The 24,985-nt window shown below is 43.3% G+C and overlaps 1 long non-coding RNA gene across 1 annotated transcript; it reads right to left on the bottom strand.

Annotated features, from left to right (window-relative positions):
* Positions 1-368: 368 nt before the first annotated feature.
* Positions 369-23,577, bottom strand: LOC138918058 (uncharacterized). Its single transcript, XR_011426960.1, has 2 exons — positions 23,429-23,577; positions 369-618 (listed from the first exon to the last, which is right to left on the bottom strand). It is a non-coding gene; the product is annotated as an uncharacterized lncRNA (long non-coding RNA).
* Between the last annotated feature and the right edge of the window lie 1,408 nt (positions 23,578-24,985).

Below are 24,985 nucleotides of genomic sequence, written 5' to 3'. Positions count from 1 at the left end.
TACCTGTGGATCTATAAATGATAGCTAAGGTCAGAGGAAAGTGGAGGCACATGGCAGAGAGAAGGCACATTTCCATAAGCGTGGTCAAGTGGCAGGATTAAGGGATTGGGTGGAGGAAGAAGAGAAAAACATGCAGATTCGCAATTAGTCAAACTAGTGTAGACCTTCTTTAGTCATTTAGACGGGGATGGTGGCGTTTCTGCCGCCAACTGCAGAATACTCTAGTTGCTGGTTGAGCATCATGTTGTGTGAGTAATAATTATCGGTGGCATTTATCAATTATTTTCTATGTGATAGTCACTCTGTTGAGCCCTTTGCATGGTATATGAATTTCCTTGTGCTGCCATAACAAATTACCACAAACTTGGTGGTTTAAAACAACAGAAATTTATTCTCTCACAGTTCTGGAAGCCAGAAGTCCCAAATCAAGGTGTTGGCCGGGCCACGCTGCCTCCAAAGGCTCTAGGGGAAGAGACTTCCTTGACTCTTCCAGCTTCTGGTGGCTCCTGCCGTTCCTTTGCTTGTAGAAGCATAACTCCAATCTCTGCCTCCATCTCCATGTGGTCTTCTCTCTATCTCTCTGCATCTTCTCCTCTTCTTATTGGCTTTAGGGTCCACCTTAATCCAATATGATATCATCTTACCATTAACTAGTTGTGTCTGCAATGGCTCTATTTCTAAATAAGGTCACATTTAAGATTTCAAGTTGACGTGAATTTGAGGGGGGACAGTATTTAACCCACTAGACATAGGGATTATTACATATCATTATTTCCATTGCATCAGTGAGAAAGCTGAGGTCTAGGAGGGGAGACAACTTGCCCTGTCACTCAACTGCCCACTGGCAGAGCTAGGTTGTGGACTCGGCTCAGTGTTATGTCAATTCCATGCTTTTTCTACTAGACCATGCTGCTTCTAGAAAACCAGTCTGCAAACTCAAAACTAGAAAGTAATGACATCAATGGTCATCCACCTATTGGCTCCCGGATTATACCAGCAGAGGTGAATGATCAGAGGGTGGCTTTGAGGTTTGTTTTTCATTTCAGATACGGTGTTGGATCCAAGAGGATGATGAGCTCATCACTGTTTTGTAAATGGAAGCAGCCATGCCACGTACTACAGTTTTGCCCAACTAGGACATAACTATCCAACCATCACACAAGGACTGGAACGCCATGGACTGCTCCGCCCTGAGGCCCCAGTTCTAACTGGCCAGGTGAACTTAAGTAGGTCACTTGTCTTGGCCTCTGTAACAGCACGACCAGCATTGGACAATGTCTTCATTGCTGGCATTTTTTGAGTGTATACAACACACTTGTATAGTTACAGGAAAGTGTCCTTGCCCATATATGTTAATATTTGCTGGAGTGTGGGCAGGGCAGTTTAAAGAATGTGCACACCATTGACTTTTCACCCCCAAGTTAATGGTTAACTTTGTCTCCTTGTTTGACTATGTTGCTTGTTAGCTTTGCTCAAGAAGAAAAATTCTGAAACTCCAAATGAAATGCTTGTAACATTTACCTTTTTTCACCTTTACTTGCTACAGTTTATTTCCATTAAGTCAGGATAGCTTTTCAAAAACATGATATTTCAAAAATACAGTATTCCACTACATTATTTACTATATAAATCTTGGAACAGATGTCAAGTGTTCAAAATAGAAGAATTCTCTTTATACGCTTGTGGTGTCTTTAAAGGTTAGAGACATCTATTGCAGCAATCTAGAAAAATCCTTCTTTGTAGGTAGCTCAGTAAAGTAAAGGTCTATGACAGCAGTGTGTAATGGGAACACCTCGAACTTTGGGGTCACACAGACCTCAGTTCAAATTCAAGTTCTATGACCTTGGGCAAGTCACGTAACCTCTGGATTTCAGTCTCATCCCTGAGTGCACCTCAAAATAGCCCCTTCATAAAATTGTTGTGACTTTTAAAGGCATATATGTAAAAATCCGGTGTGTAGTGAGGAGCCCAATAATGTGACCCAACCTCCGCCCTCCTTTAGTCAGTTGTTCTGTTGGGTCAAGATCCGCCATTTTGAAAATGTAGGTAGGACACTATGATCAAATTCCCTCCTCTGCCAAGTCTACTAGCAATGTGGAAAAGGCTGATCTATTTTTCTCATTCCAATTAGGCCTTGGGGCAGTATTCTGGAGGAAACCCAGGCAGCATGGAAGATTTCTTCCCCACTGAGGAAAGTGCCTATGTCTGAATCTATAAGTTTAATCCACCGTTCTGCCTCACCGATGGATTTTACCTATTGTGCCCCTGAAAGGAAAGGAACACAGTGAAACTGGCTGTGGGCACACTTGATAAATCATTGTTGGAACTGGAGGGAATTTCGTTGTGGAGGTAACAAGCGACCACAGCCTGCCTCGGTGCCCAGCCCAGATAAAGTGTGGCTGAGACTCAGAATTGTTTACTGTTCAGTGCTGCGGACACATTTCCTGTTGGCCCTGCAGGGAAATGACAGATGCCCATGGTTGTGCACCAGGATTTGGTCTGCCAGGGGAGCTTGTTTAGAGGGGATCAGACTATGGAGGGAAGGCCATCGTGAGGGTGAGGAGGAGCAGATAAGGTTTCTGTATGCAGAATCCCAGACGACGATGCAGGGGCAGGAGAATGGACCAGATCACCTTGGCAAGCCTTCCCAGTTCCAATAGCAAACATGTAACGAGCCTCTCATGTGCCAGCCCCTGTATCCCCAGCTGGAGGCATGCGGAAAAATGAGAAACAGCTCCTGCCTTCGAGGTCCCCATTTAGTGCAGCAGACAGCCTGGTAACCATCAATGCAACAAAGCAGAGAAGAGGCCTCTCTTGCCCATGGAAGGAGGAGCACATTATTAAGGAGCAGGTTCTCTGGAACCCAACAGCCTGGATTCAAATCCTACCAGGGCCACTCCCTAGTTGTGTGACCTTGGGCAAGTTATCTGACCTCACTGAGCCTGAGCAGCCTCATCTGTAAAATGCGGACAATAATAGTACCTAGCTTGTGGAGTTGTTAGAAGATTACAAAAGTATTTTTAAAGTGCTTGGCACATCCGAGGCACTTTGCTGTTAAATTGCAAATAATCCTCAGGGAATCTGTTTTCATTATGTCTGAGCACCTTTTCCAATCTGAAAATAAAGGCACTGAATATATAAGCAGAGCTCTCTTGATTTATAAGCAGATGTTCGTGAAAAGTCTTTTGGAAGGTGGAAACATTAAACCATGTTTGTGTTTAACAGACCACCCTTCACAGGGAGAATCCAAGCGTTTGATATTAGCACAGTGTCTGATTTTACCGCTGACTCTTTCTAGCAAAGGCTTACGGGGCCCTTTCTGTCTTGGAGAGAGCTGGAAGCATGCCCCCGTCTTCAGCATACCTCCCCAGTTATAAGTAAAAATAGTATAAGAAAGAACTGCGTGTGATGAATCTTGGGAACAAAACTGGAAAACTTAGTGATGCAGAGAGAGCCGGCGTGGGCAGAAACAAGCGTTTTCCCAGGCTAGCTCTCTGGCTTCCAGGTAAGTTAGCGTTATGTTGTTAATCGTCCCTGCTTCAATTGTACCCATCCCTGATCCCACACCAGTATGGAACACACCCTGAGCATGAGTATGTGTATGTATATGAGCATGTACCTGTGCTCATGGGCACACACATGCGTGCGCGCGCACACACACATGCGCTCACACACACACATGCTCACAAGAACACCAGGGTTATCTTTCTAAGCTTTCCTGGCTCTGAGGAAATGACATTGTTTCTGACTGGATCTAAACAGACCCCAATAAAACATCCAGTCAGTCCCTGAGGTCTGTGAACCAGGCCGTGTCTCCCACATACCACTGTTCTGTTTCCTGACCAGCTTCTGACCTTGTCAGCGTGTCCTTGTTTCCAGCTCAACACCCTCCTCCCTGACTTGGACACAGAATTTGGCCCTTGGGCTCCACAGGAAGCAGCCTGCAGTCCCCCTCTGGCTCCATACTAGGAACTCCACCAAACCAGTTCCACCCACTGTGGCCTCACCCAGTGTGGATGGCCAGGCAGCCCAGAGCACCTGTCCAGGTGAAGAGGCCTCACTCCACCCCCTACAGCTGTAACCTCTCCTTAAACCCCACATTCAACCATTTTCCTCTGAACCCATTTATAGAAGCACTTTTCCCCATCCAAAGAAGCATCATGATGGCGTGCAGTGACAAAGGAACAGACCTGAAATCAAAAGACTGTTCTAGTTGTGATACCTTGAGGAGGTCTCATGAGCATCTGGGCCTTGTTTCCCCCCCACACACACACATTTTAAGTATCCAGTAAAGTTGTATAGGTGGAAACACTGCAAACTTTTAAGGGAAACAATCCTTCCTTGCCCTTTCTGCTCCTAGACTTCCTCCCTTTCCATCCTTGCCCCTCACACCACCATCCCATGTCAGAAACAATATTATCCTTGATTATCAATTCCTCTGGCTACTGATTCCATTGTGATAGATTTATTTAAGCAATTAAAGAGGGAGAGTATGAGGACTATGAGTTCCTCAAGAGGACTGTGTGCTAACCTCCCAGTCCCTAGCCCAGTGCCTGGTTGAGTGAACGAATGAACAAATGAATGAATGATGTGATGGCTTGCTATTTAGCATGAAAAAGCTGTCCCACGCTAACTAGACCAGACTCCATCTGGTAACTTGACTGTAGGATGCCACGAAGATCAGCTCCATAGGCAAGACTAACAAAAACAAGAGACGGGCACAGAAGTGCCCCTGCTTCTGCACTGTTCATTCTGACTCACTGGCCCCTGCCCCAGCCAAGACTCTTCCCAGAGTTCACCATTGTGGCACCCAGATGCTCCAGTCAGAACATGAGAGTTATCTTCAACATCCCTCTCTCTCTCTCACCCACCTAGTGATCCCACACACCAAAACTCTTTCTCTCTCGACTGCTACCACTATTTTTAGCCATCATCATCTCTTGTCTTGTTTACTATAAAATACTAGACCTCCCCACCCTTCCCCTAATTTGTTCAGCCTGAGTAATCATCTATTATAGTGAAAATCAGGTCATGTCATTTCCTTGCTTAAAATCCTTCAGCAACTTCCCACTATACTTAGAGCAAAATAGAACTCAAAATAAAATCAAAACTCCTTAGCATGATGTATAAGTTAGAGTAACACTAGCTGCTGTAACAAGTGGAGCAAAAAATATATATAACAGTTGAAACACAATAGAAGGTTATTTCTGAGTAATGTAACAGTTCCAGGTGATGGGTCCTAGTCAGCAGGCAGCTAACTCCCAGGATTTAGGAACCAAAGTTCCTTCTATGTTGCAACTCTACCACTTTTGTGGGCCTCACAGACATCTGCTTCTAGCTGGAAGAAGAGGAACAAGAGCCTGTGAAGAAGGCAGACCTGTTTCTTAAAAGTCTTGACCTAGAAATGATATGTATCATTTTAATTTATTGGCAAGAAATAGTCATATGTTCACAGCTAAATGCAAGAGGGGTAGGGATGTAGTGGTGTCCTGACTGGACAGCCACTTCCCAGGAAGGGACAGCATGAGTCTTGGTGGGAGCTGGTCATCTCTATGACACGTGGCATGCAAGGCCACGGGAGATCTGGCCTGCTTTTCCTACTTCATTTGACGCAGCCAGCATACCTCTCACTCTCAGTGGCCACTCTTTTTGTTTCTTACTGGATCTCACTCTCTAGCTCCCTCAAGGCAAGCCAGCTACGACATCCTCCTTTCAATTTCTTAAGTGCACCAAGCTCTTCCTGCCTCAGGGACTTCGCACATCCTGATCTATTCCAAAGTTCCCTCTTCCTTCCACCCCTACCCTTCTGATTTTGTGGGGCTATCTCTAACGATCCCTTCGTATTCAACTTAAATTCATCAGAGAGTCTTTCCTGACCTCCTCCACATGCAAACTCCTATCTGCCTGTTATGCTCTCTCATGGGGCCATATTTTTTTTCTTCCTAATACACATGTAACTAAAAATTTATTTTTGTTTAGCTTTGTTAATGCCTATTTTCTCCTGTTAGATTCGATGAGGGCCAGAACCCCTTATGTTTGCTCATCGCCTGGGTTATTCTTGGGTTATACTCAGGGCCCAGTTCAGCATCACAAATATTTGTTAAATGAATGGATGTATAAATGAATGAATGCTTTGTTTTCAGGATTATGAAATTAAATTAATTAAGGTTAGGAGACAGGGTAATCTTGTATTTATTTAGCAGTCATTATATGCCATCATTTGGCTAAAACCTTTACACACATTATCTGAGTTGATCCTCAGACCAGCTTTTCAAGGTAAGTATCTTTATTTCCACTTTCTCTGTGAGGCCTCTGAAGCTCATGGTTCCTAAGCATTTTGCCACAGTTCAAACAGCCAGAAAGTGGTGAAGGCAGAAGTCCTACTCATAGTACCTGCTCCCAAAGCACACGGCTCACTCGGGTTTTAGAGAGTCCTGAAAGGGAATTGGATCAGCCAGAAGTGCACATGGCACAAGCTGCTTTTGGGCCAGAGCTCTCCGCCTGCTCCCTGCCCACTCATCTATAGCTTCTTTCTTTCTGTGGGCAGGTGCTGTGGGGTGAATTTTCTCTTTTTTCTTCTCTCTATTTAAATATGTTTTGGTAAAATGTAGGTATTTCTATATTCCCACACACTTCACCCACACAAATTCTCCCATCCGTATCTTTCATGTTCCAGGAAATACAAATTCTAATAGGACCTTTCGCTATGGAGTGTGTCCATTCAGAAGAACAAGCGATAAGCAAGGGCAGGCCTAGCCACTGAGGCCTGAGAGCTGCAAGGCCAAGCAAATCCAGCTTTCCATCCGGACTTCCCCAACATCAGGGCACAAAGAGGTGCTGGCTGAGGGGCAGAAACATTTCATCAAACCGGAAAAGGGAGAAGGAAAGACCTGTGGCATAAAAGCAACATAAATGGCCGCGAAGAAAGATAATTCACATTTGCACTGACATCCTACTTGGGAAATCTCTATAAGGTGCCTTTCTGGGATCCTCCTCACCTCCTCTTACCTCCAACACCAACACTTCTGTACCCTATTACAGAATTCATTTTGAGGCTAAAAGAGAAAGGCCAAGGGAGAGGGGATGGGAAGGGGGCCCAACATGGAAACACGACGGCAGACCAGGCCACATTCCTGTCCCTGTGAGGGTGATCAATTGTCCCTGAGCCTGAGGGGCTGCTGGAGTTGCAGGACTTTGAGTGCTAAAATCAGCAAAGTCTTGGGCAAACCGTGACAAGTTGGTCACCCTAGTGCCCGCTGGCCACGCTGAGAGGCATGTGCTCACACTTTTGTGGCTAGCATTTTCTAACTCATAGCCACTAAAACTCAAGACCCACAGGAATGAATAATACAGCAATTTATGAGAAGCATCATTTTGAATAAGCAAAATATAGTCTAACTCTACTGGTGCTTTAAAAAGATACACTAGTATAATTTGCAACCCGGAAATCACTTAAAATTAAATATTAAAATGAATTCAAAAGCTAGAATTAGGGGCTTGCAGTGAAATGCCAACCCCAAGAATGCATGGTATAGTCCCCTAGAAAAGGCAGCTTAAAATCAGAGACCCAGTTGGATGCTTCTGCTGGTGTCTCTCAAAGATCTAGGGATTGCCTTCTGCGGATAACGCCTGGACACATCGGCATGGAAATGCATGGGGGCACATTTTGCACTCGAGTTGCTGAGGGTTTCTTATGGCCCCATATGCCAACCATAGTGGGATGTGGGTATATCCCAGAATTCAGTCATTAGTCCGTGAACAGGTGTTGAGGGCCCATGATGTGTCCAACACTTTTCTAAGTGCTGGAATTTGATGCTCAGTTTCCCAGAAATCATAGCAAATGGTTTGGGTATGGTACTTCTTTTAAGAATCTCTGGCCACAGGAGAGAGTATATAGGAGTCAGGAGCTTGGCACTGGTATATGAGCATATGTGTGGTTACAGTGGGACAGAATATTCTTGATCGACCATGTTCCAGAAAATCTGTATACATGGGCCGTAAGTCAAATGTCTGACCACCCGTCTTTGGTCTAAATTCTTCCAACATCCTTTCCCATAAGCTGCCTGATGAGGAGTTTGAAAGGATGAGATAGCAAAGACACAGTTGTACCCAGACTACAGCTAGCCAAAGAGGCCACAACAGGCCCTGAGAGTTTTCAAACTGGTTTTTAACTATGAAATGTAGTTTACTCAATTGCTAGATTAGACAGAGTCCAGAAAAGAAAAGGAGGGCACCCTCCAATGGAGTAATGAAGGAGAGTGTAAGAAAGGATTATTTTTGAGGGCGTGGACAGGGTTAGGAAGACAACAGGGGCCAGTGAAGCACCTGAGACCAGTGACCGTGGCAGCCTTACCCCCTCCCCAGACTTGAGGTGGTGAACAGAGGGGGTGATGACCTGCGCAAGAGCCGTGGCCTTTGGAAGAAGAGCGCAGCATCCCACGCACTTTGCCTTCACCCTCAGTCTCCCACCAGTGCCTCCAGTAGCCACACCAAACAGAAAACAGAGAGGACTGAGATCCCGCTACAGTCCATTAGGGAGGGCCTTCTGGGAAGGGCAAACGGAGGCTATCCAGCACAGTCATTAGTAAATACCACTCCCGCGAAAGAAGTTCCCATCACTTGAGCTCTTCCTCTGTGCCAGGCATTGTGCTGGACCCCGGGAAAGGCATTCTCTCACTTTCTCCTCAGATAAAATGGTTGCCTCATTCGAGCTTCTCCTGGATAAGTATCATATCTTAAAACTCTTGGAGCTCCAGAAATACAGTGTCCTATCCATGGGAGGTAAGAATAAATATTCTTGCCAAGCTGTTTGAAAAGAAAAACAGCCTCTGAACAGAATATAAGGAAACAGTGGGGAGGCCACTGTTAACTAAACAGCTCTCCTCATGTCGTCAGCGCAACCCCTGGCCTGAAGTCTGGGATTCTGGTCTCCAGTTCTGCCACCACCAAATTTGACGACCTTCAGCAAATGATCTCCCTTACTCTCTGCGAGTTTTTGAAACCCATTTCCCCGCCCACCTAAAGGAACGTAGTCCCCAGCAATTCAGCTCTGTTGACACAGAGTGAATGGACATGAATTACTTTTCACTTCCCAGTTTGGAGTTCCTAAAATTATCACACTGTCACAAGCACAAAATTAGTCAAAGCCCAAGTGAGCCATTAAATTAACATCCCATGAACTTAACTCTCCTTGATTCATAACTTGATTCCTAAGACTGTTTACAATTTTAAACACCATTGTTGGGGAGGAAAACTAAAGGAGAGCTTGTCTGGAACTTTCCAGATTGCTTTTTGGGGTCACTTGACTGACTCACATACTCTGATGTTTTTAACACATTACCCTGTTCACTGACCCTGTTGTGAGGCTTAGTAATTTGCGGTGGAAGGTGACTTTCTGTAACTGAAATTCCACGCCTACATGGTATTTGAATTTGGTTAACCAGTTAGAATTAGGTTGCCCCTGGCACTGGGTCTTTGAAGCAGTGAAAGACTGGAACAAAATTCAGAGATCGAGCTCACATGCTCCCAGGGGCTGCCAGCTTCGGGATTTTCACAACTTGTGTTAAGTGACCAGAACCATATGCCTTGTCCCAAAGGCTTATTCTCATGGGGAGTGGATGCAGTGGGCACCAGGCTCACCAGGTAATGACTTATGAGCTACACTGGGGGTTAGGAGGCCAGAGCTCTGCTCCTGATCTGCTGTTTATCTAGCATTGTGATGGGGAAAGTCACTCCTGGCTTAAAAGCCTGTAAGCGTTTCCTGTCGTTTTTTGGTGGGAGTCTAGCATCCTGTCTGACTGAGCTGACCTTGCTTGGCCCACCTTCCACTACGCTGTTATGTGCTGGGCATCTGCCCATGATCCTCAGAGCCCTCCGCTGCTCTGCTCTGTGCCACAGGTGCTGACCATGCAAACTACGTGTCCCAGGCTTCCTTGTCTACTGGGTTTTGCTTAGATTTGGTCCACGAAAGACATAGATAGGAGATTGGAGGGCAGGAGGAGGGGAGAAGCCAGGATTTCTTTCTATGATGTCTCTGGCAGTGGCTGCATCTTCTTCGTGGGCCCAGCTCCCATCACTCCACGTTTGTTCTTCCTGCCCCTGGGGTTCTAGCGGCTTCCCACTACTGCCGATCTCTGAGAGACCTCACGGTCTCCCGGGTGCCCTTTCAGATTTTCTATCACACTAGTTCCTTGCACCAAATTCCTGGCATGGATTCTGTCTTCTGGTCTGGACCCTTCTGATACACTGGCCGTGTCACTTGCTCTTTCTATTGTCCCCTGCAAAGATCCAAAATGCCTCAACGCTTTTCGCCAAGACATCCCTCCTTTCCTCCGGGCCAGGCCTGAAGCCCTCTGCTTCAGATTCCTGGAGAGACGTTTCTTTAAAAACAAGCCAGGCCCTGGAGCTTGAGCCCAAGGTTGCGTGAAGCCGACCCACTTCTACCTTCCTGAATTCTGAAAAAGCCCAGAGATACTGGTGCTTGCATGAAAGGTCACTGCTCATTTTAATCAAACCGTATTGCTCTGCACCGCTGGGCTGTGGGCTCAGTCAAGATTTCCTGTGTGGCAGATTTTCTGTCCTCTTGGATAACAGTGCTATTTGCTGCAAGTATCTAATAGAGCTTGAAATTACCCTGGCAAGTTGTTTTCTCTTCTCCAGAGTGGCCCTAGGCTCTGTGCCGTGTTTATCTAGCACTGACATTGTTTTTATTAAGTAAGCCCTTGCACTTCCAAAGTGTGCTATAGGCCCTGTAAATATTTTATTAGCCTTCCTAATTAGTCGTTACATCTCACGACCCTGCTGGGAAGTAGGTCAGTGTGACAGTGCCCATTTTACTGCAGAGGTGGAAGACAGCTACCCAGAGATGGGAAAGGGCCTTGAATGTGAGGGCAGAGGGGACTGCTCCTCCTTCTGAGGGAAGGCAGGGCCTTTGCTTGCTGGAGTTGAGAGGGGTTTGATCGTCCAAAAGGGGGAACAGTGAGAAAACCTGTCCATCACCTCCAAGATGGATGGAGATTCCTTTACTCAGGGCTGTGCTGAGAACTGGATGAGAAAACATAAAAAAGTGAATGGCACACAGGCATGCCAGCACACAGTAGGCACTCAATAGTCCCAGTTCCCTTGGCTCCATTGCTCCTCTCTGCCTCCTTCTCATTACTACACTCAGGCTTGAGTGATTCTGCTCTGAGTAGGGGAGCGGGAGGGACAAAAAGAGCTGCCGTCTGTGAGCACTGTGGTCCCGGAAGGAGACCTGTGAAATCTCTTATCAAAGAGATTTATTGATTTTCTTTGTGGTCAACCAAATGTTGACTTTTAAACATGTTTTCCAGGGTTAAAAAAAAATTTAAGTACAGCTACTAAATTAACTTCTTGGTTGTGAGATTTCAATACTTTCTACATTGCTTTTTTTTATCTCCTTGATATACCAAATAATGAAAGAGGTGTAATAAAATCTCCTATTAGCATTGTGATTTTGTAAAGTTCTCCTGATATTTCTAGGAGTTTTTATTCTACGTATTTGGCTGTTAGGTTTTTCATCACACAAAGGTTCATGGCTGTTTTATCTTCCTCAAAGATTGTATCTTTTATGATTAAAAATCGGATTCTTTTCTTTATTTAACAGTTCAAGCCTTGAATTGAGCTTTATGTTGAAATATCACCTTTCTTGTTTTTTAATTGTTTGCATTTTCCTGGTATAACTTTGAGCATTAAAATCAACATTTCTTCATTATTTACTTTTAGAGATGTCTCTTATAAACTGCATATAGGTGAAAATTTTGTTTGTTTTGTTTTTTTCAACCTGAGCAGCTATCTTCTTAAAGGGAGAATTCAGCCCTTTTATGATTGTTGGCTTAAGTGATGTATTTATTTTTAGTTCTTTTCTTTTTTTATGTTTCCTATTCATTTTAGTTGGTAGTCTTCATTTATCTGTTTTTCTTTTCCTAGTATTTGGCTAGGAAACCCATGTTTTCGGGTTTTTTCTGTACTAGCTTCCTCCACCAGCCTTAATTGACACCTGTTATCGTGCTCCTCCATTCTGCTCGTGGGTGCAGTCCCATCTTTTTAAGTCTATGTTTTCAATTGATGTATGAAATTAAATAATAGCCGTTCTGTCCTCACAAGACATTTTACCAGCTCAGCCCCCTTCACTCTGGAAATTCTGAGCATTTTTTTTTACTGGTTATTTCTTTGCTCCTTCAGCTTCTAATTTTGCTGAGATGATCCATAATTATAAATTCTAAATCATCAGCTTTCCCCTTCAAGTATTTATCTTTGGTTTCAAAAATCCTGCATTTACATTTTTCATTTCCTTGTGATATTATCATCTTCCATGTAGATCTTTTGTTAAAAAATAGATTAATTCATTTTAGTTTCTTTTTGCCTTGATTTAAAAGTTTTTAATCAGTTTTGTCTTAATCTGGGTTTGCCAGAAAGCAAAGCCTACGACCAAGGAAATTGGAGATTTGATCGAAGGGACAGGGTGAGTGACAGGAGAGTGACGCAGGGGAGGAGGAGAACCAGTTCAAGGAAGCACTCCAGCTTGGTCATGACTGCAGGTGACTGGTCGTTCCGTCCTGGGAGACTTCCTGGAAAGCTGCATGAATATGTCTCAGCCCTGTCCATCCAGTGGGAGAAAGAGGGAAGGATGCAGCCACCAGCTCAAGACGCCCCATCCTGCTCAGTGGATCCAAGATTTGACTCATGGATTGTTAACTCCCTTGCATTCCCAGGTTGCACGTACATGAGAAGTGAGCAGTTTCCCATGGTGGCTTCTGCCTGGGCCTTCACAGAGAAGCCCAAGGACATGAAGTAAGAAACATAGGGCACCGGCCTGAGGCCAGGTACTGTCAGGCTGCATCGCAGGAAGCTGGCCAGATCCCGTATAGAACCCGTCATACGGCCAAGATTTGAATAACAGAAAGTTGAGGCTGGTACATTCTGAAGCAGTGCATAGAGGGTTTTCAGTGTAAGTGTAGGACCTGCAAATAATCACACACACATCACACCCAAAGATTCAGAATAAAGAATGACCTCTCCCCACTCCAGCCCTTCCTGCTCCTCAAGCCTGCTCCCTAGAGGCAATTTGTTTTTGCCTCTTTGAACTGTTATCTCCGGATATTAACCTGCAGATTTCTAAAGACTTTCCAACCACCAATTTTTCATTCATCAATCTTTAGAACTTATCTATCGATTTCTTGTTAAAATGAGCGAAAATTTTGTTGTAATACCACCAAAACCCAATGCTCTGCTCTCGTCCTTCCAAAAACTTTTACAAAATAGCTTTTGTTCAATAACAATCAATGTTTACATTATTGTGGCTATGTAAATAATGTTCATTGCAATGGCAAGTAGAAGTTTATATTTTTTCCCATATAATTTTTTCATTTTTGTAAAATTAATGGTTGCCTGGTTTTACTCACTCACTCGGTTTTTATGTACCTATAGTTTTGCCACATGCAGCAGCTGATCTACCATAAGCCTACTAGAATTTTCTTTTGGAATGTTCCTTCATATCAGATAATTTTTGTATAAACAGTTGTCTTTTTTTTGCCCTTTGGATCTCTCTTTTGGAACCTTTGTTCCTCTCTAATCTGGGTGGGCTGGCTCCCTGGACCTGCTACAAAATCCTCAGCTGGAGACTTCCTTTGTGCTCTCCTTTTTTGGAGACCATTTCCTTCTGGACCCCATGTCTTCTTTTTTATTGGTTTACTCCCTTAATTTGCTGGAGCACATCCATCAGTAGTTTCCTATGAAAGGATGCCTTGTAGCCCAAGTCTTTATTTCTCTTTCACACTTGAATAACACTTTGGCTGGCAATAGAATTTAGGTTGCATATTATTTTCTCTAAGAATTTTGAAGATGATTCTCTTTTGTCTAGCATCCTTAGGCATGTTGCTCCTAAGAATACCCACGCCATTCTCACTTTTAATCTCTGATTTGTTTTCTCTCTGGAAGAGTCCAGGAGCTCTGATTTAACTATGATATATTGAAGTTTCTTGGTTTTGCTTGGGTGTGATCCTTTTTTCCTCATTGTCTTGAGGCCTCACTGGGTGCTTTCAATAAGGAAACTCTTTTCTTCACATCTGAGAAATTCCCTTCAAGTATTCTTTTGACATTTTACTCTCAACTATGTTCCTGCTTTCTAGAACTCATCGTTTTGATGCTGAATATATCCTTTAGGTCTCTTATCTTTTTTCTATTTTTTTGTCATCTCTTTTCACAATGTTCTATTCTAATTTTATAGATACAACATTATATTTTATCTCTCATCCAGTTTTTATAATAGGCACTTAAAAGACACTCATTAATATTGGTTAAATGAATGAAACTCTCTAAGAATAATATAGTTATTTTAATTATTTTGGACTTTTCTTTTGCTCCTGGTAGTATCTTTGATCTCCAGATTCCATTTTATGTGTTGATTTTGCTTGATATCTTTCTTCATATATGAAGTTGAGTCCATTAGAACTGGGCTTGGCTGAAAGTAACAGAAAGTCACCATCACATAGTGATGACACTAAATTGAGTTTGTTTCTCTCAAACAACAAGACAGTCTAAAGCCTTGCACCTTCTCAATGAAGTCATCAAGCACTCAAGCTCCTTCTAACTGCCTGCTCCACTACCCTAGGCTTTTGTTCTAAGGCTACAAGATGGCTGCTTCATCCCCAGGTATCACATCCACATTCCAGATAGATAGAGGTAGAAAAGAGGAAAGATTAAAAGGCAAAATGTGGATGCAGTTTAGTCTATGCCTTTTAAAGCCTTTTCCTAAAAGCCCCATGCAGGGAAACGCACTTTTATATCTCATTTAAGGCACGTGTGCCATATGGCCAACCCTAACTTTAAGGAAGTCTGGGAGGGGAGTGTGGGCAAATTGCTGCCTAAACAGGACCAGGACTCTAAGGATGAAAGAAGGGAGAAGGGATGTTAGCAACCAGCAGCGTCCAGGGGTCGTTCACTGCCTGCTTATATTAGAAGTGAGACCCTGGGAGCCGGCCTGGTGGTGCAGCCGTTAAGTTCGCAGGTTCCGCTTCTCGGCGGCCCGGGGTTCACTGGTTCGGATCCCAGGTGCGGACATGGCACCGCCTGGCACGCCATGCTGTGGTAGGTGTCCCATGTATAAAGTAGAGGAAGATGGGCACGATGTTAGCTCAGGGCCAGGCTTCCTCAGCAAAAAGAGGAGGACTGGCAGTAGTTAGCTCAGGGCTAATCTTCCTCAAAAAAAAAAAAAAAAGAAAGTGAGACCCTGCAGGTCTGATTGCTCATGGGGGTGATCGTCAACCGGAGAGTTTCCCTGTGGGATCATCAGTTGGAGAGCTGACAATTCTGACAAAGCCTGCAAAATGTCAGCAGGCTGCTGCCAGCTTTCTAGTGTCCTCAGGAATGGCTTTTGTTCACAGAAAATATTTAGAGATTTGTGTTATTTTTGTTCTGAGTTAATATTCAATTTATTAAAGTTAGAATTTTAAAAATCTCATTCTTTCTTAAACTTTTGACTTGAACTTACAAATGTTATTGGTCTATTTATAAGTCTGACAGGTCTTAGAAATTGCCTCTAAGGAGTTTTTGAATGATGTTTGGTCCCATTTACAAAAAATTCGTTAGACACTTTCAAATATTTTAAAATTCATATACAAACTTAATACATCCAATTTTCTTTTAAAATACTTCATTTCCTGAATTAACAAACAAAACTTTCCTGAGCATATAAGTAATTTTTATGCTTAAAATATTAAATTTATAAGTACATTGACTCTAAAGTTATCTAAAATATTCTAATTCAACCTAACCATCACGAATTTAAAACAAATATTTAATACACCTTTTAAATTTGAGTTCAAGGATTTCGCTTATAATTAGCCAAGTTCTAGCATTACAAATACCTAAAATACCAAATATAAAAAAAGATTCCCTCTTAACAACAAAAAAATGAATACAATGATTTTAATTCTCTTATTCCTTTGTATTTTTAATTCTAAATCTTACTATGATTTCAAGTTCCCTACCCACTAAAGAAGTCAAATTCTGCCCCCGATGTAACCAGGGTTGTTTCCTGGTAGAGATTTTGTCAGAACCTGGAACTGCAGAATCCCAGAGCAGTCCGTCTCTCCACCCATACTGTCATATCGAGCCTATCTTTAGTAGGCTGAGCCATATGAAATCGGCATTTTTATAGTGTCAAAGATGTTCAAATACTGGTTCAACTTAATGAACACATTTATATCATGGGCTTCAAAACTCAAAGCAGCAGCATCCTCATAGCTGTTATTACCTAATTCTCTAAGTCACACAGTTCTGACACAGATCTAAAATGATGTTTGAGTGAATTCCAGCTATCTTCATGAAGTCATTTTCAGGAAGTCATTCTACTTTCCCCTGACCAAGGGTCAAACAATACCTTCTAACTTTGGTATACGCTCTTTTCTGTATGCTTGATTGGTACAATGAAGGAATCAATAATACCAATATGATAGCAGGGTGAGTTAAGAGATCTGACAGAAATACATTCTATCCCACTTTTCAGTCCAGGGATATTTATCCTCTCCTGAGGTTATTGCTGCCATCTCCCCTGGGTATCCATGCTTGGCCACCAGTCTTCTGGGGAGGGTTGAAAGAGGAAGGCTGCAAGGGAGTTCCCCCTGCTCAGGACTCACACGTTCACTTAATTCCCCTGGATTAAGCTTTAGCTGTTACCTCCTACCCTCGACTGTGTCTGGTGTCCTCTGCATTCTAAGTCTTTCCGAGTCAACCTCCCCAGGAGGAAGCAGATTCCTGGTGAGGGGGCAGTTCCCTGGCACTGTGGGATGGAGGAGAGTACAGCTGATATGCAGACATCTTTAACCAATCCCCCTGCCCTGGCTTCCAGCTCCCAATGTTGCCCTGCCCTTCGCTCTCCTTGGTGCTCTTGAGTCCAGGTTCTGTAGAGTGAGTTGGCTCCACTGTGCTTCACTCACTTCTTGATTTCCAAACATCTATTGAACCCTTTCATCTGCTGCTCTTTCCTCTCCTGCCTTTTTGACTTTGTGGGTTTTTTCCTTTTTAAAATTCATTTACCATAACTTAAATGAGGTCACAGGAGAGAGAAATAGTAGATGTGTGGTCATCTTTAACTGGAAGTCCATCCATCTATAGTTTACTCTACACATTAAAAGAATTTCTGCTCTCTTTTGGTTTGAATTCTTCTGCCATGAATTCTCCTTAAATAAGATACCTAAGTAATGGACTTTCTGAGTCCTTGAATGGTTGTTTTTCTTTTGCCTTGACATAGTAATGCCATCTTGAGTATGTGTCCAGCTTTTATATTACTGTCCTTTTCTCTCAGTAAGATTCCTTTGGGAGCTAGAAATGTAGTTCTGGTTCCCAGTGCTCCAGATGAGAAGTCTGCTCCTAATTGAATTCTCTTTCTTTTGTAACGGAGCTTAAAAGTCTTTCTTTGTCCTTAGGATGAATAAATTTAGATATCTGGGGCTTTCTGTTGTTGTTTATACTGATTTTGACATTAATTTTTATTAACTCTCTTTTTTATTCAGTAAGTCCTTAAAATCTGAAGATTTGAGTCAGCTGAGAGAAGTTTTCTTCTATTAATTCCCTAATTATTATTACTCTTCCTCTACATCCTTCCACATCTCCTATTATTTGCGTATTATATTTCCTGTATTTACCCTCCTGGTGTCTTATATTTTTCATTCATCGCTTCATTTTCTTTGTATTACATATTGCTCAGTGTAGTAAGATACTTCTTTCTTTTGATCTTCAAAACCAGTTAGTCATTTTTCAGGAATGATGGTGTATTGTGGTCTGCCATAACAAATACCACAGACTGGGTAGCTTAAACAATAGACATTTATTTTCTCCCAGTTCTGGAGGTTAGAAGTCCAAGATCAGGGTGCCAGTAGAGTTGGTTTTTGGTATGACCTCTCACCTTAGCTTGCAGATTCTTGCTAGCTCCTCACATAGCTTCTTCTGTGTGTGTGCAGAGAAAGAGCTCTCTGCTGTCTCTTCCTCTTTTGATAAGGACACCAGTCCTACGGGATTAGGGCTCACTCTTTGACCTCATTTAACCTTAATTAGCTCCTTAAAGGCCCAATCTCCAACTATAGTCAAATTGGGGTTAGCGCTTTAACATATGAATTTGGGGGGACACAATTCAGTCCATAACAGATGGTTATCATTTAGTTTTTTTATTAAAGTTTTAAATCCAGAAATCACGTCTTTTAGCATTCTCTAATTTTATCTCTTTTAGAGAGCTTGCCACTCTTTAAATAAAATCAATTTTCTTCTGGCTCTTTAGTTAGTTTGACTCAGTGGGAACCATAAGTTGTGATGGTCAACTTGGTGCCCCTTCTTTGAGTTCAGGAGTCCTCTATGGTTGGGCATTATTTTTTAATTTTATTTTACTTTATCTTTTGCTGGGGAAGATTCACCCTTCACTAACATCTATTACCAATCTTCCTCCTTTTTCCTCCCCCTAAAGCCCCAGTACATAGTTGTGTATAGTTGTAAGCTCTTCTGGTTCTTCTATGTGGGCTGCTGCCACAGCATGGCTACCGCCAGACGAGTGGTGTGGTTCTGTGCCCAGGAACCGAACCCAGGCTGCTGAAGTGGAGCACACTGAACTTTAACCACTAGGCCATCAGGGCTGGCTTGGTTTGGTGTTATTTATTTGCCACTGTTGCATGTGAGTCCCTTAAGCAGACATTGAGGGTCAGTCTTAAGATTAGCAGGAGGTGGAAGACTACAGAAAGTTATTCCAGTGGCTCAACAGGAAATGAGCTGGCAAAATGTGAGCCATTTGCCACTGTGGGGGGAAACATTTCTCTGTTCCCCAATTTCTACTGGTACCAGCAGGTGGGCAAAAGCCATCTCCTATCTCAAAGCCTAGGAAAAATGCATTTCACTGGTACAGCCCCTTCCTGGTCTCCCAGGATGCCCAGGATTGAGGAGCATAGGCTCTGCGTAGAGATGGTAGATGTTCTGGCAGGAAACCAGTAAGGACTCAAGTCCAGGGCAGCTCCTGCTCACTCTCGGGACAGTAGATCTCCTCCATAGTGGCCCACAGCTAAGGCCCATGTCTTTCTATTCCTTTGCTCATCCTATGCCTTCTCTTCTCCTCAACATATGCAGCTTCATCTTTAACTTCCACAAGAGACCTTGAAGAGTTATTAAAACTGCATCCCAAATCATTAGCAAATGAAAATAATTTTCTCCTTTCCTAGAGGAGGGAGAGCTCTGTCTTCAACACTCCCCTGAGGTGAAAAGAAATAGATTCCTTGATGACTTCTAGCGTAGACTATGTTGACTCTTTCTAATATAGATACACATTTTTAAAAAGAAGGAAAAAACCAGAAACATCTGAATTTCCACAAAAAAAATAGATTAAAGATGCATGTCCTGCTGCAACTCTCTTACCTCTGACCTATGCTTCCAATGTGTACCTGAAAGGCACTGTCACTGGGAGGCCACAGACCCAGAGAACCAACCATATAGCTGCCAGGATCCCCTACCCACATAACCAAATCTCATGACTGTTAAACGGCACAGAGAGGGACAGGCTTCCCCAGACGCACATACACTGCCGTGTGTAAGTGAGTGTGGCATGTGTGTGTGTTTAACTTGCTGTATGTGTCTGTGTGTGCCTTCCTAAAACAGCCTGGAAGCCCTTTGAAAGCAGATACATTGCTGGTACTGAGTACCCCTCATGGGGCTCCCACAATTTAATGCTCAATAAATATTTTCTGAAATGAATGAGTAAAAGACAGTAGAATTGAAAGAAAAACTATATGATTTCACATAGATGAAAAGTAAGAGTGTGTATAAGGCCAAATTTTTACAGGCCTAATGATTTTTGGAAACTAGATGCAATCACTATCAGTAAAATCATCATCTTTTTAACCCAAATCTTCAGCTGCAGTACTCTGCAAGGAGTGACGGTCAACCTTGAACATAAATATGACGACCTTCTCCAGTTTGCTTGCAGATATTGGCAGGGAATGGAAATCTTTGACACACACGGAATTGTTCAACTGTGACCAAATAAATCAGCAAGAAATGATAAGCATTTTTGTATAGAGAGAGCTGTATAAAAAGGCACCGATCAATGCAGCCAAAAAAAATTGTGTTCTCAGATTATGAGATCCTGATCAGAAAACACATGTGTTCAGTAAACTGGGATGTGGTCCCTATACTACACAGCTGATATACCCAAACTGTGGCTCCCACTCCTTTCTATTCTGCTTGAAGAGATGGAGACTCCCCAAGAACAGCTGGACAGAAAAGTGGAGACAACCAATGTTAGTGCAACTTGGAAGGTGTGGTCCCTACATGAAATGCTGCAGACAGGAGTGGTGGCTAGGACAGGAGGTAGTGGTCATGTCCCATGAACACTATCTCTTCTCAGTCCTGGCAACACTTTAGAATCACCTCTGAAAATATACCAGTGCCTGGGTCCCAACCCCGGAAAGTGTGGATTGGGGACTGGGCATCAATATGTTTTAATCTCCCTAAGTAGATGCAGGCAAATGTAATGTGCAGTCAAGGTTGAGAACAACCAGTTTATGCATTGTCATTATCAACCCACTGCTAGATTATACCTCTGAGGAGGATATTCAAGAAGCCTTCAAGGAGATAGAAGAATGAGACAGTAAAACAAAATCAAATGCTATGAAATATGAGATCAATAATGTGGAGGGCAAACTTGATAAATTGTTGTGAGGTTCAGAAATGCTTGCTGGGATTGAGGTAACTCTCTGTATTCCTACTTAACAATAGAAGTTCCCAGGAATTTCTGATATGCTCGCCTTCACAGCCCTCTCCTCTTACGAAGCCTTTCCCTCATCCCCAACCCCGCCCTAGGTGCCAACACTAAGGAAAATCATATCCATGATTGGAAGACAAGTTTGTGAAATGCTTTCAAAACAGAGTTAAGAGAAGAGATGAAAATGATAAGAGAGACAATAGCTATACAGGATAGAGAATGAAATCCAACATAAGAATTATTGCTTTCCCCAGGGCAGAAAACAGGCAAAAATCAAACTCATAATTGAAGACAACTTCCTGATTTCTTGTGATCTGATTAGAGGTGTTGAAAGAACTTCCCATGCCACATGGTAAATAAATGAAAAATAAACGAAAAGAGAGCCATACCAAAATGCATCCCGTCAACTTGAGTTACTCCGACTGAAAAAATGTCTAATAAGCATCTACACACAAAATACAGGCCATTCAATCCCCACTTCATTTCAAGCCTCACCTGCAATACCCAACAGCTCATTCACATGAAACTTGCTGCCCCAGATGCAACATCTGTTTCTACACCTCTGTACATCTGAAAATTCAGCTGCCTCACATTAAGGCCTCCTGCCCAACCCTCTTCCAATCTCGTCCCCTTAGGTCTACACATCCTTCAAGGCCTGGCTCAGACTGCCTCCTCAGCAAGCCCCCTGCCCGTTTCCCTTATTGAAATGAGTCTCTTGACGGCCTTCCTCCCCTCACTGCACCCCGCTTTATGATCGGAGTTGCCATCTGCCTCCTTCCTAGACTACGAATCTCTCCTAAGGGAGGAGGCACTGCTGACCCAATACACACAGCCTCTAGCTCATGCCTGACAACAAATGCTTGCTTCATAGTTTGGCTTTTACTCCCTGTGTCTCCCCTGTAGGTTTCTAGAATAGGCCTTGGCCCTCTTCTCCAGAGAATGATGGACATCGGTCATCCAAGGGTGAAAGCCGCTCCAGAACCGCTGCCCCATCTGGTGGGTGACTCCAACTTCCAACAGAGCCAGTTATCTGGGACTGGTTTCTCCAGGAGAGGGACTCCTTCACTTGAACTCTGTTGATCTGATGGCTTTGGGATTGCCTGAACTTTCGCCCTCATGGTTTAGATCCCATAACCAAGCACTAAGGCAGGTATTACTGCCCTTACTGTATAAATGAGGAAGCTGAGGTTCAAAGAGGTGCAGCGTTCCACCCAGTCTCACACAGCCTCTCAGTGACTGAACCAGGATTGGCACTCAGAACCTGGGTCTCCACACCCTGGGGTCTTTCTACCATCCCAGGCTGCTTCCAAGACTGCTGAAAAGAAGAGGAAGAAGAGGCCAGAGATTCTAATTTGTCCCTTCCTCCTCTTCTCTGTGGTGGTTCCGTGTTTCCAGAACACATGGACAGTGGTCCGTATCTCTCAGGTGCTTCACCACCGCACCAGTTTCTTGTGTACAGAACATCAGATTAGAGACATTGTTAGATCTTTGACTAGCCTGCTCAAGGAAGAAAATCGAAGGCCACTGCCCGTGTGTGAGACACAGCTCTAGAGAACTTGTTTCAAGCCTCAGCTTTAGAAATTAAAATCTTCTAATCTGAGACTTAGCTTTTGACCTCTAACAAGGAAAGTAAATAAGCAAACCCAGACAACACAAGCACAGCACAGTCACAGAAGCCCGGTCTAGCATTTTAGCAATTAGGGGTACTTGTCCATAAAGCACTTAAAAATCCATTTAGGCCGGCCAAGTCGGTTCAAGCTCTTTAATCTTGGATAAAGTAAACAAGACTGTTTTTAAGCTAGGTTTTTTTTTTTCTATTTTAAAGCAAGGATATTGGGAGAGAAAAAATAAGACATTCAAGGCCAGCCCTTTTGACCCTAGTAATGTATAACAGCTGCAGAGGCTAGTCAGACCTTTTGGTGATATTTTCAGTCTGCCAACGCCAGCTCGCCCTTTCACACATTGAAAACAACACATCTCCTTTTCTTTTTGTTTGTGGTTTGGAAATTCCTTAAAGGGAGGGCCCAAACATTATTCTCCACCCCACAAAGTGTAGCTCAGCCTGGGGAGTCTCAGCAAGCGCTTGCTCACAGACTGACCAGTGGAAGCAGCAGGCTGTGCCCTCACTGTTCACTGTTTGCAATGAACAAATCTCCCCCGAGCCCGCGGGCACCCTACTCTCGGGCCAAACGAGCCCATTTCCAATGTCGAAAACCTTCAAGCTACTCCTTGTTCCTTATTTGCACACATGGATTCTCCTCCTGGAGCACGTTTCCATCCTTCTGCCTCTACCCATCTCTATCAGCTGAAAGGACACCTCAGTGGAACTTTTCCTGATCTCCTTGAGACGTCCCTGGTTTATTTTTCCGCTACTGGTCTCTTGGCAGTGAGTTCTGGAAGGCATGGGCTACTACACATTTCTCTGTGTTTATTTGTTTAACGTCTGTTTTCCCCACCAAACTGGGTGAAGGCAGGGACGACAAGTGCTTTATTCACTTCTGTGGCCCCCATGCCTAGCACAAGGCCTGCCAGCACGCGTACTGAGCTGAGGTGAATAACTCAGACCTCAAGAGAACCAGGTAAACAAATCCCAGTTCATTCTCCCTTTCAGTTAAAGGTCTCAGAGCGTAGTGTGCCCTTCAACCAGCATGGCTCAGCCAACTGATTACTCACCCACGGCCGCAAAACTCCAAGTTTAGAGGCTGTGCCATTGCAAAGGATGGCTTGCAGGGGCCCACGAAGAAATGCTGTGCAGTTCTTATCTGAACAAGGTGCACCTACCAGAGAATTCCTGAGAATGGGAGGTGGAACGTGACCAGAGGGTGGAAAGCGGTGCCTGTCTGTACTTAGAGAAATTGTTCAATGGAGCTGCCGTCACAGCTTCCCTTCTTTTAGCTCTTGTTCAACTGGAAGTTATTGTTTTTCTCCTACGCAAGGAATTCCGTAACCAGGATTGTTCCCAGGAGGGCTGGCCGCCGGCCCCCGTGTGCTGACAGCTGTGGCGCTGGTAGGCAGGAGTGCGCCGAACTTCGGACCCCTCTGGAGAACAAACCCTTCAAAGCTGTTTAGAGACTTAGGAACACGATCAAAGCATTTAATCTGGAGTCCCTGACACTTTCTCAAGGCATCACACTCCATTCTGCAATGGAGAAAAGATGTTGCAAACACAGAATTCAGGCTTACAACACCAGCCCTTTTGGATTTTTTTTTCCCAATTCTGATCTCCTATTAAGTTTGGATTTTTTTTTTTTTAAAAAGATTGGCACCTGAGCTAACATCTCTTGCCAATCTTCTTTTTTTTTTTTCCTTCTTCTTCTCTCCAAAGGCCCTCAGTACATAGTTGTATATTCTAGTTGTAGGTCCTTCTGGCTCTGCTGTGTGGGATGCTGCCTCAGCATGGCCTGATGAGCGGTGCTAGGTTCACGCCCAGAATCCCAACTGGTGAAACCCTAGACTGCTGAAGTGGAGCGTGTGAACTTAACCACTCGCCCACGGGGCCAGCCCCCTAACTTTTTATTTTGAAATAGTTATGAATTCACAGGAAATTGCAAAGATAGCACAGAGAGGTGTTATGTAGCCTTAACCCATTTTCCCCAAGGGTTGCATCTTACTTATACTACAGTCCTACATATGTTTTGTTAGAATTCTACCTAAGTATTGTAATTTTTTTGAACAATGTAAATGGTATCATATTTTTAATTTTGGTTTCTACATGTTCCTTGCTAGTCTATAGAAATTCAATTGATTCTTGTATTTTCTTCTGATATCCTGCAATGTTACTGAACTCGCTTACTAGATCTAGGATCTTTTTTGTAAATTTTTGGGACATTCTATGTAGATAATCATGCTATCTGCAAATTGGGACAGTTTTAACTCCTTCTTTCTCATTTGTGGGCCTTTTGTTTCCTTTTCTTGCCTTATTATGCTTGCTTGAACTTCCAGGACTATGCTAAATAGCAGTGGTGAGAGTGGGCATCCTTTCCTTATGTCTGATCTTAGAGGAAGAGTGATTAGTCTTTCACTATGAAGCATGGTATTAGCTGTACTTCAGGAGATGTTCTTAAGCTGAGGAAGTTCTCCACTATTCTGAGTTCTGTGAGTTTTTATCAGAAGGTTGAATTTTATCACAAGCCTTTTCTGCATCAATTGATAAGATCACATGATTCTTCTTCCAACTTTTTAAATATATTGGATTATATTAATTGATTTTCTAATATCGAATCAACCTGT

Source organism: Equus caballus, chromosome 16 (assembly GCF_041296265.1).
Source record: "Equus caballus isolate H_3958 breed thoroughbred chromosome 16, TB-T2T, whole genome shotgun sequence".
NCBI lineage: Eukaryota > Metazoa > Chordata > Mammalia > Perissodactyla > Equidae > Equus > Equus caballus.
The sequence above is the reverse complement of the archived record's forward strand: the minus strand, read 5'-3'. Positions and strand labels throughout refer to the sequence as shown.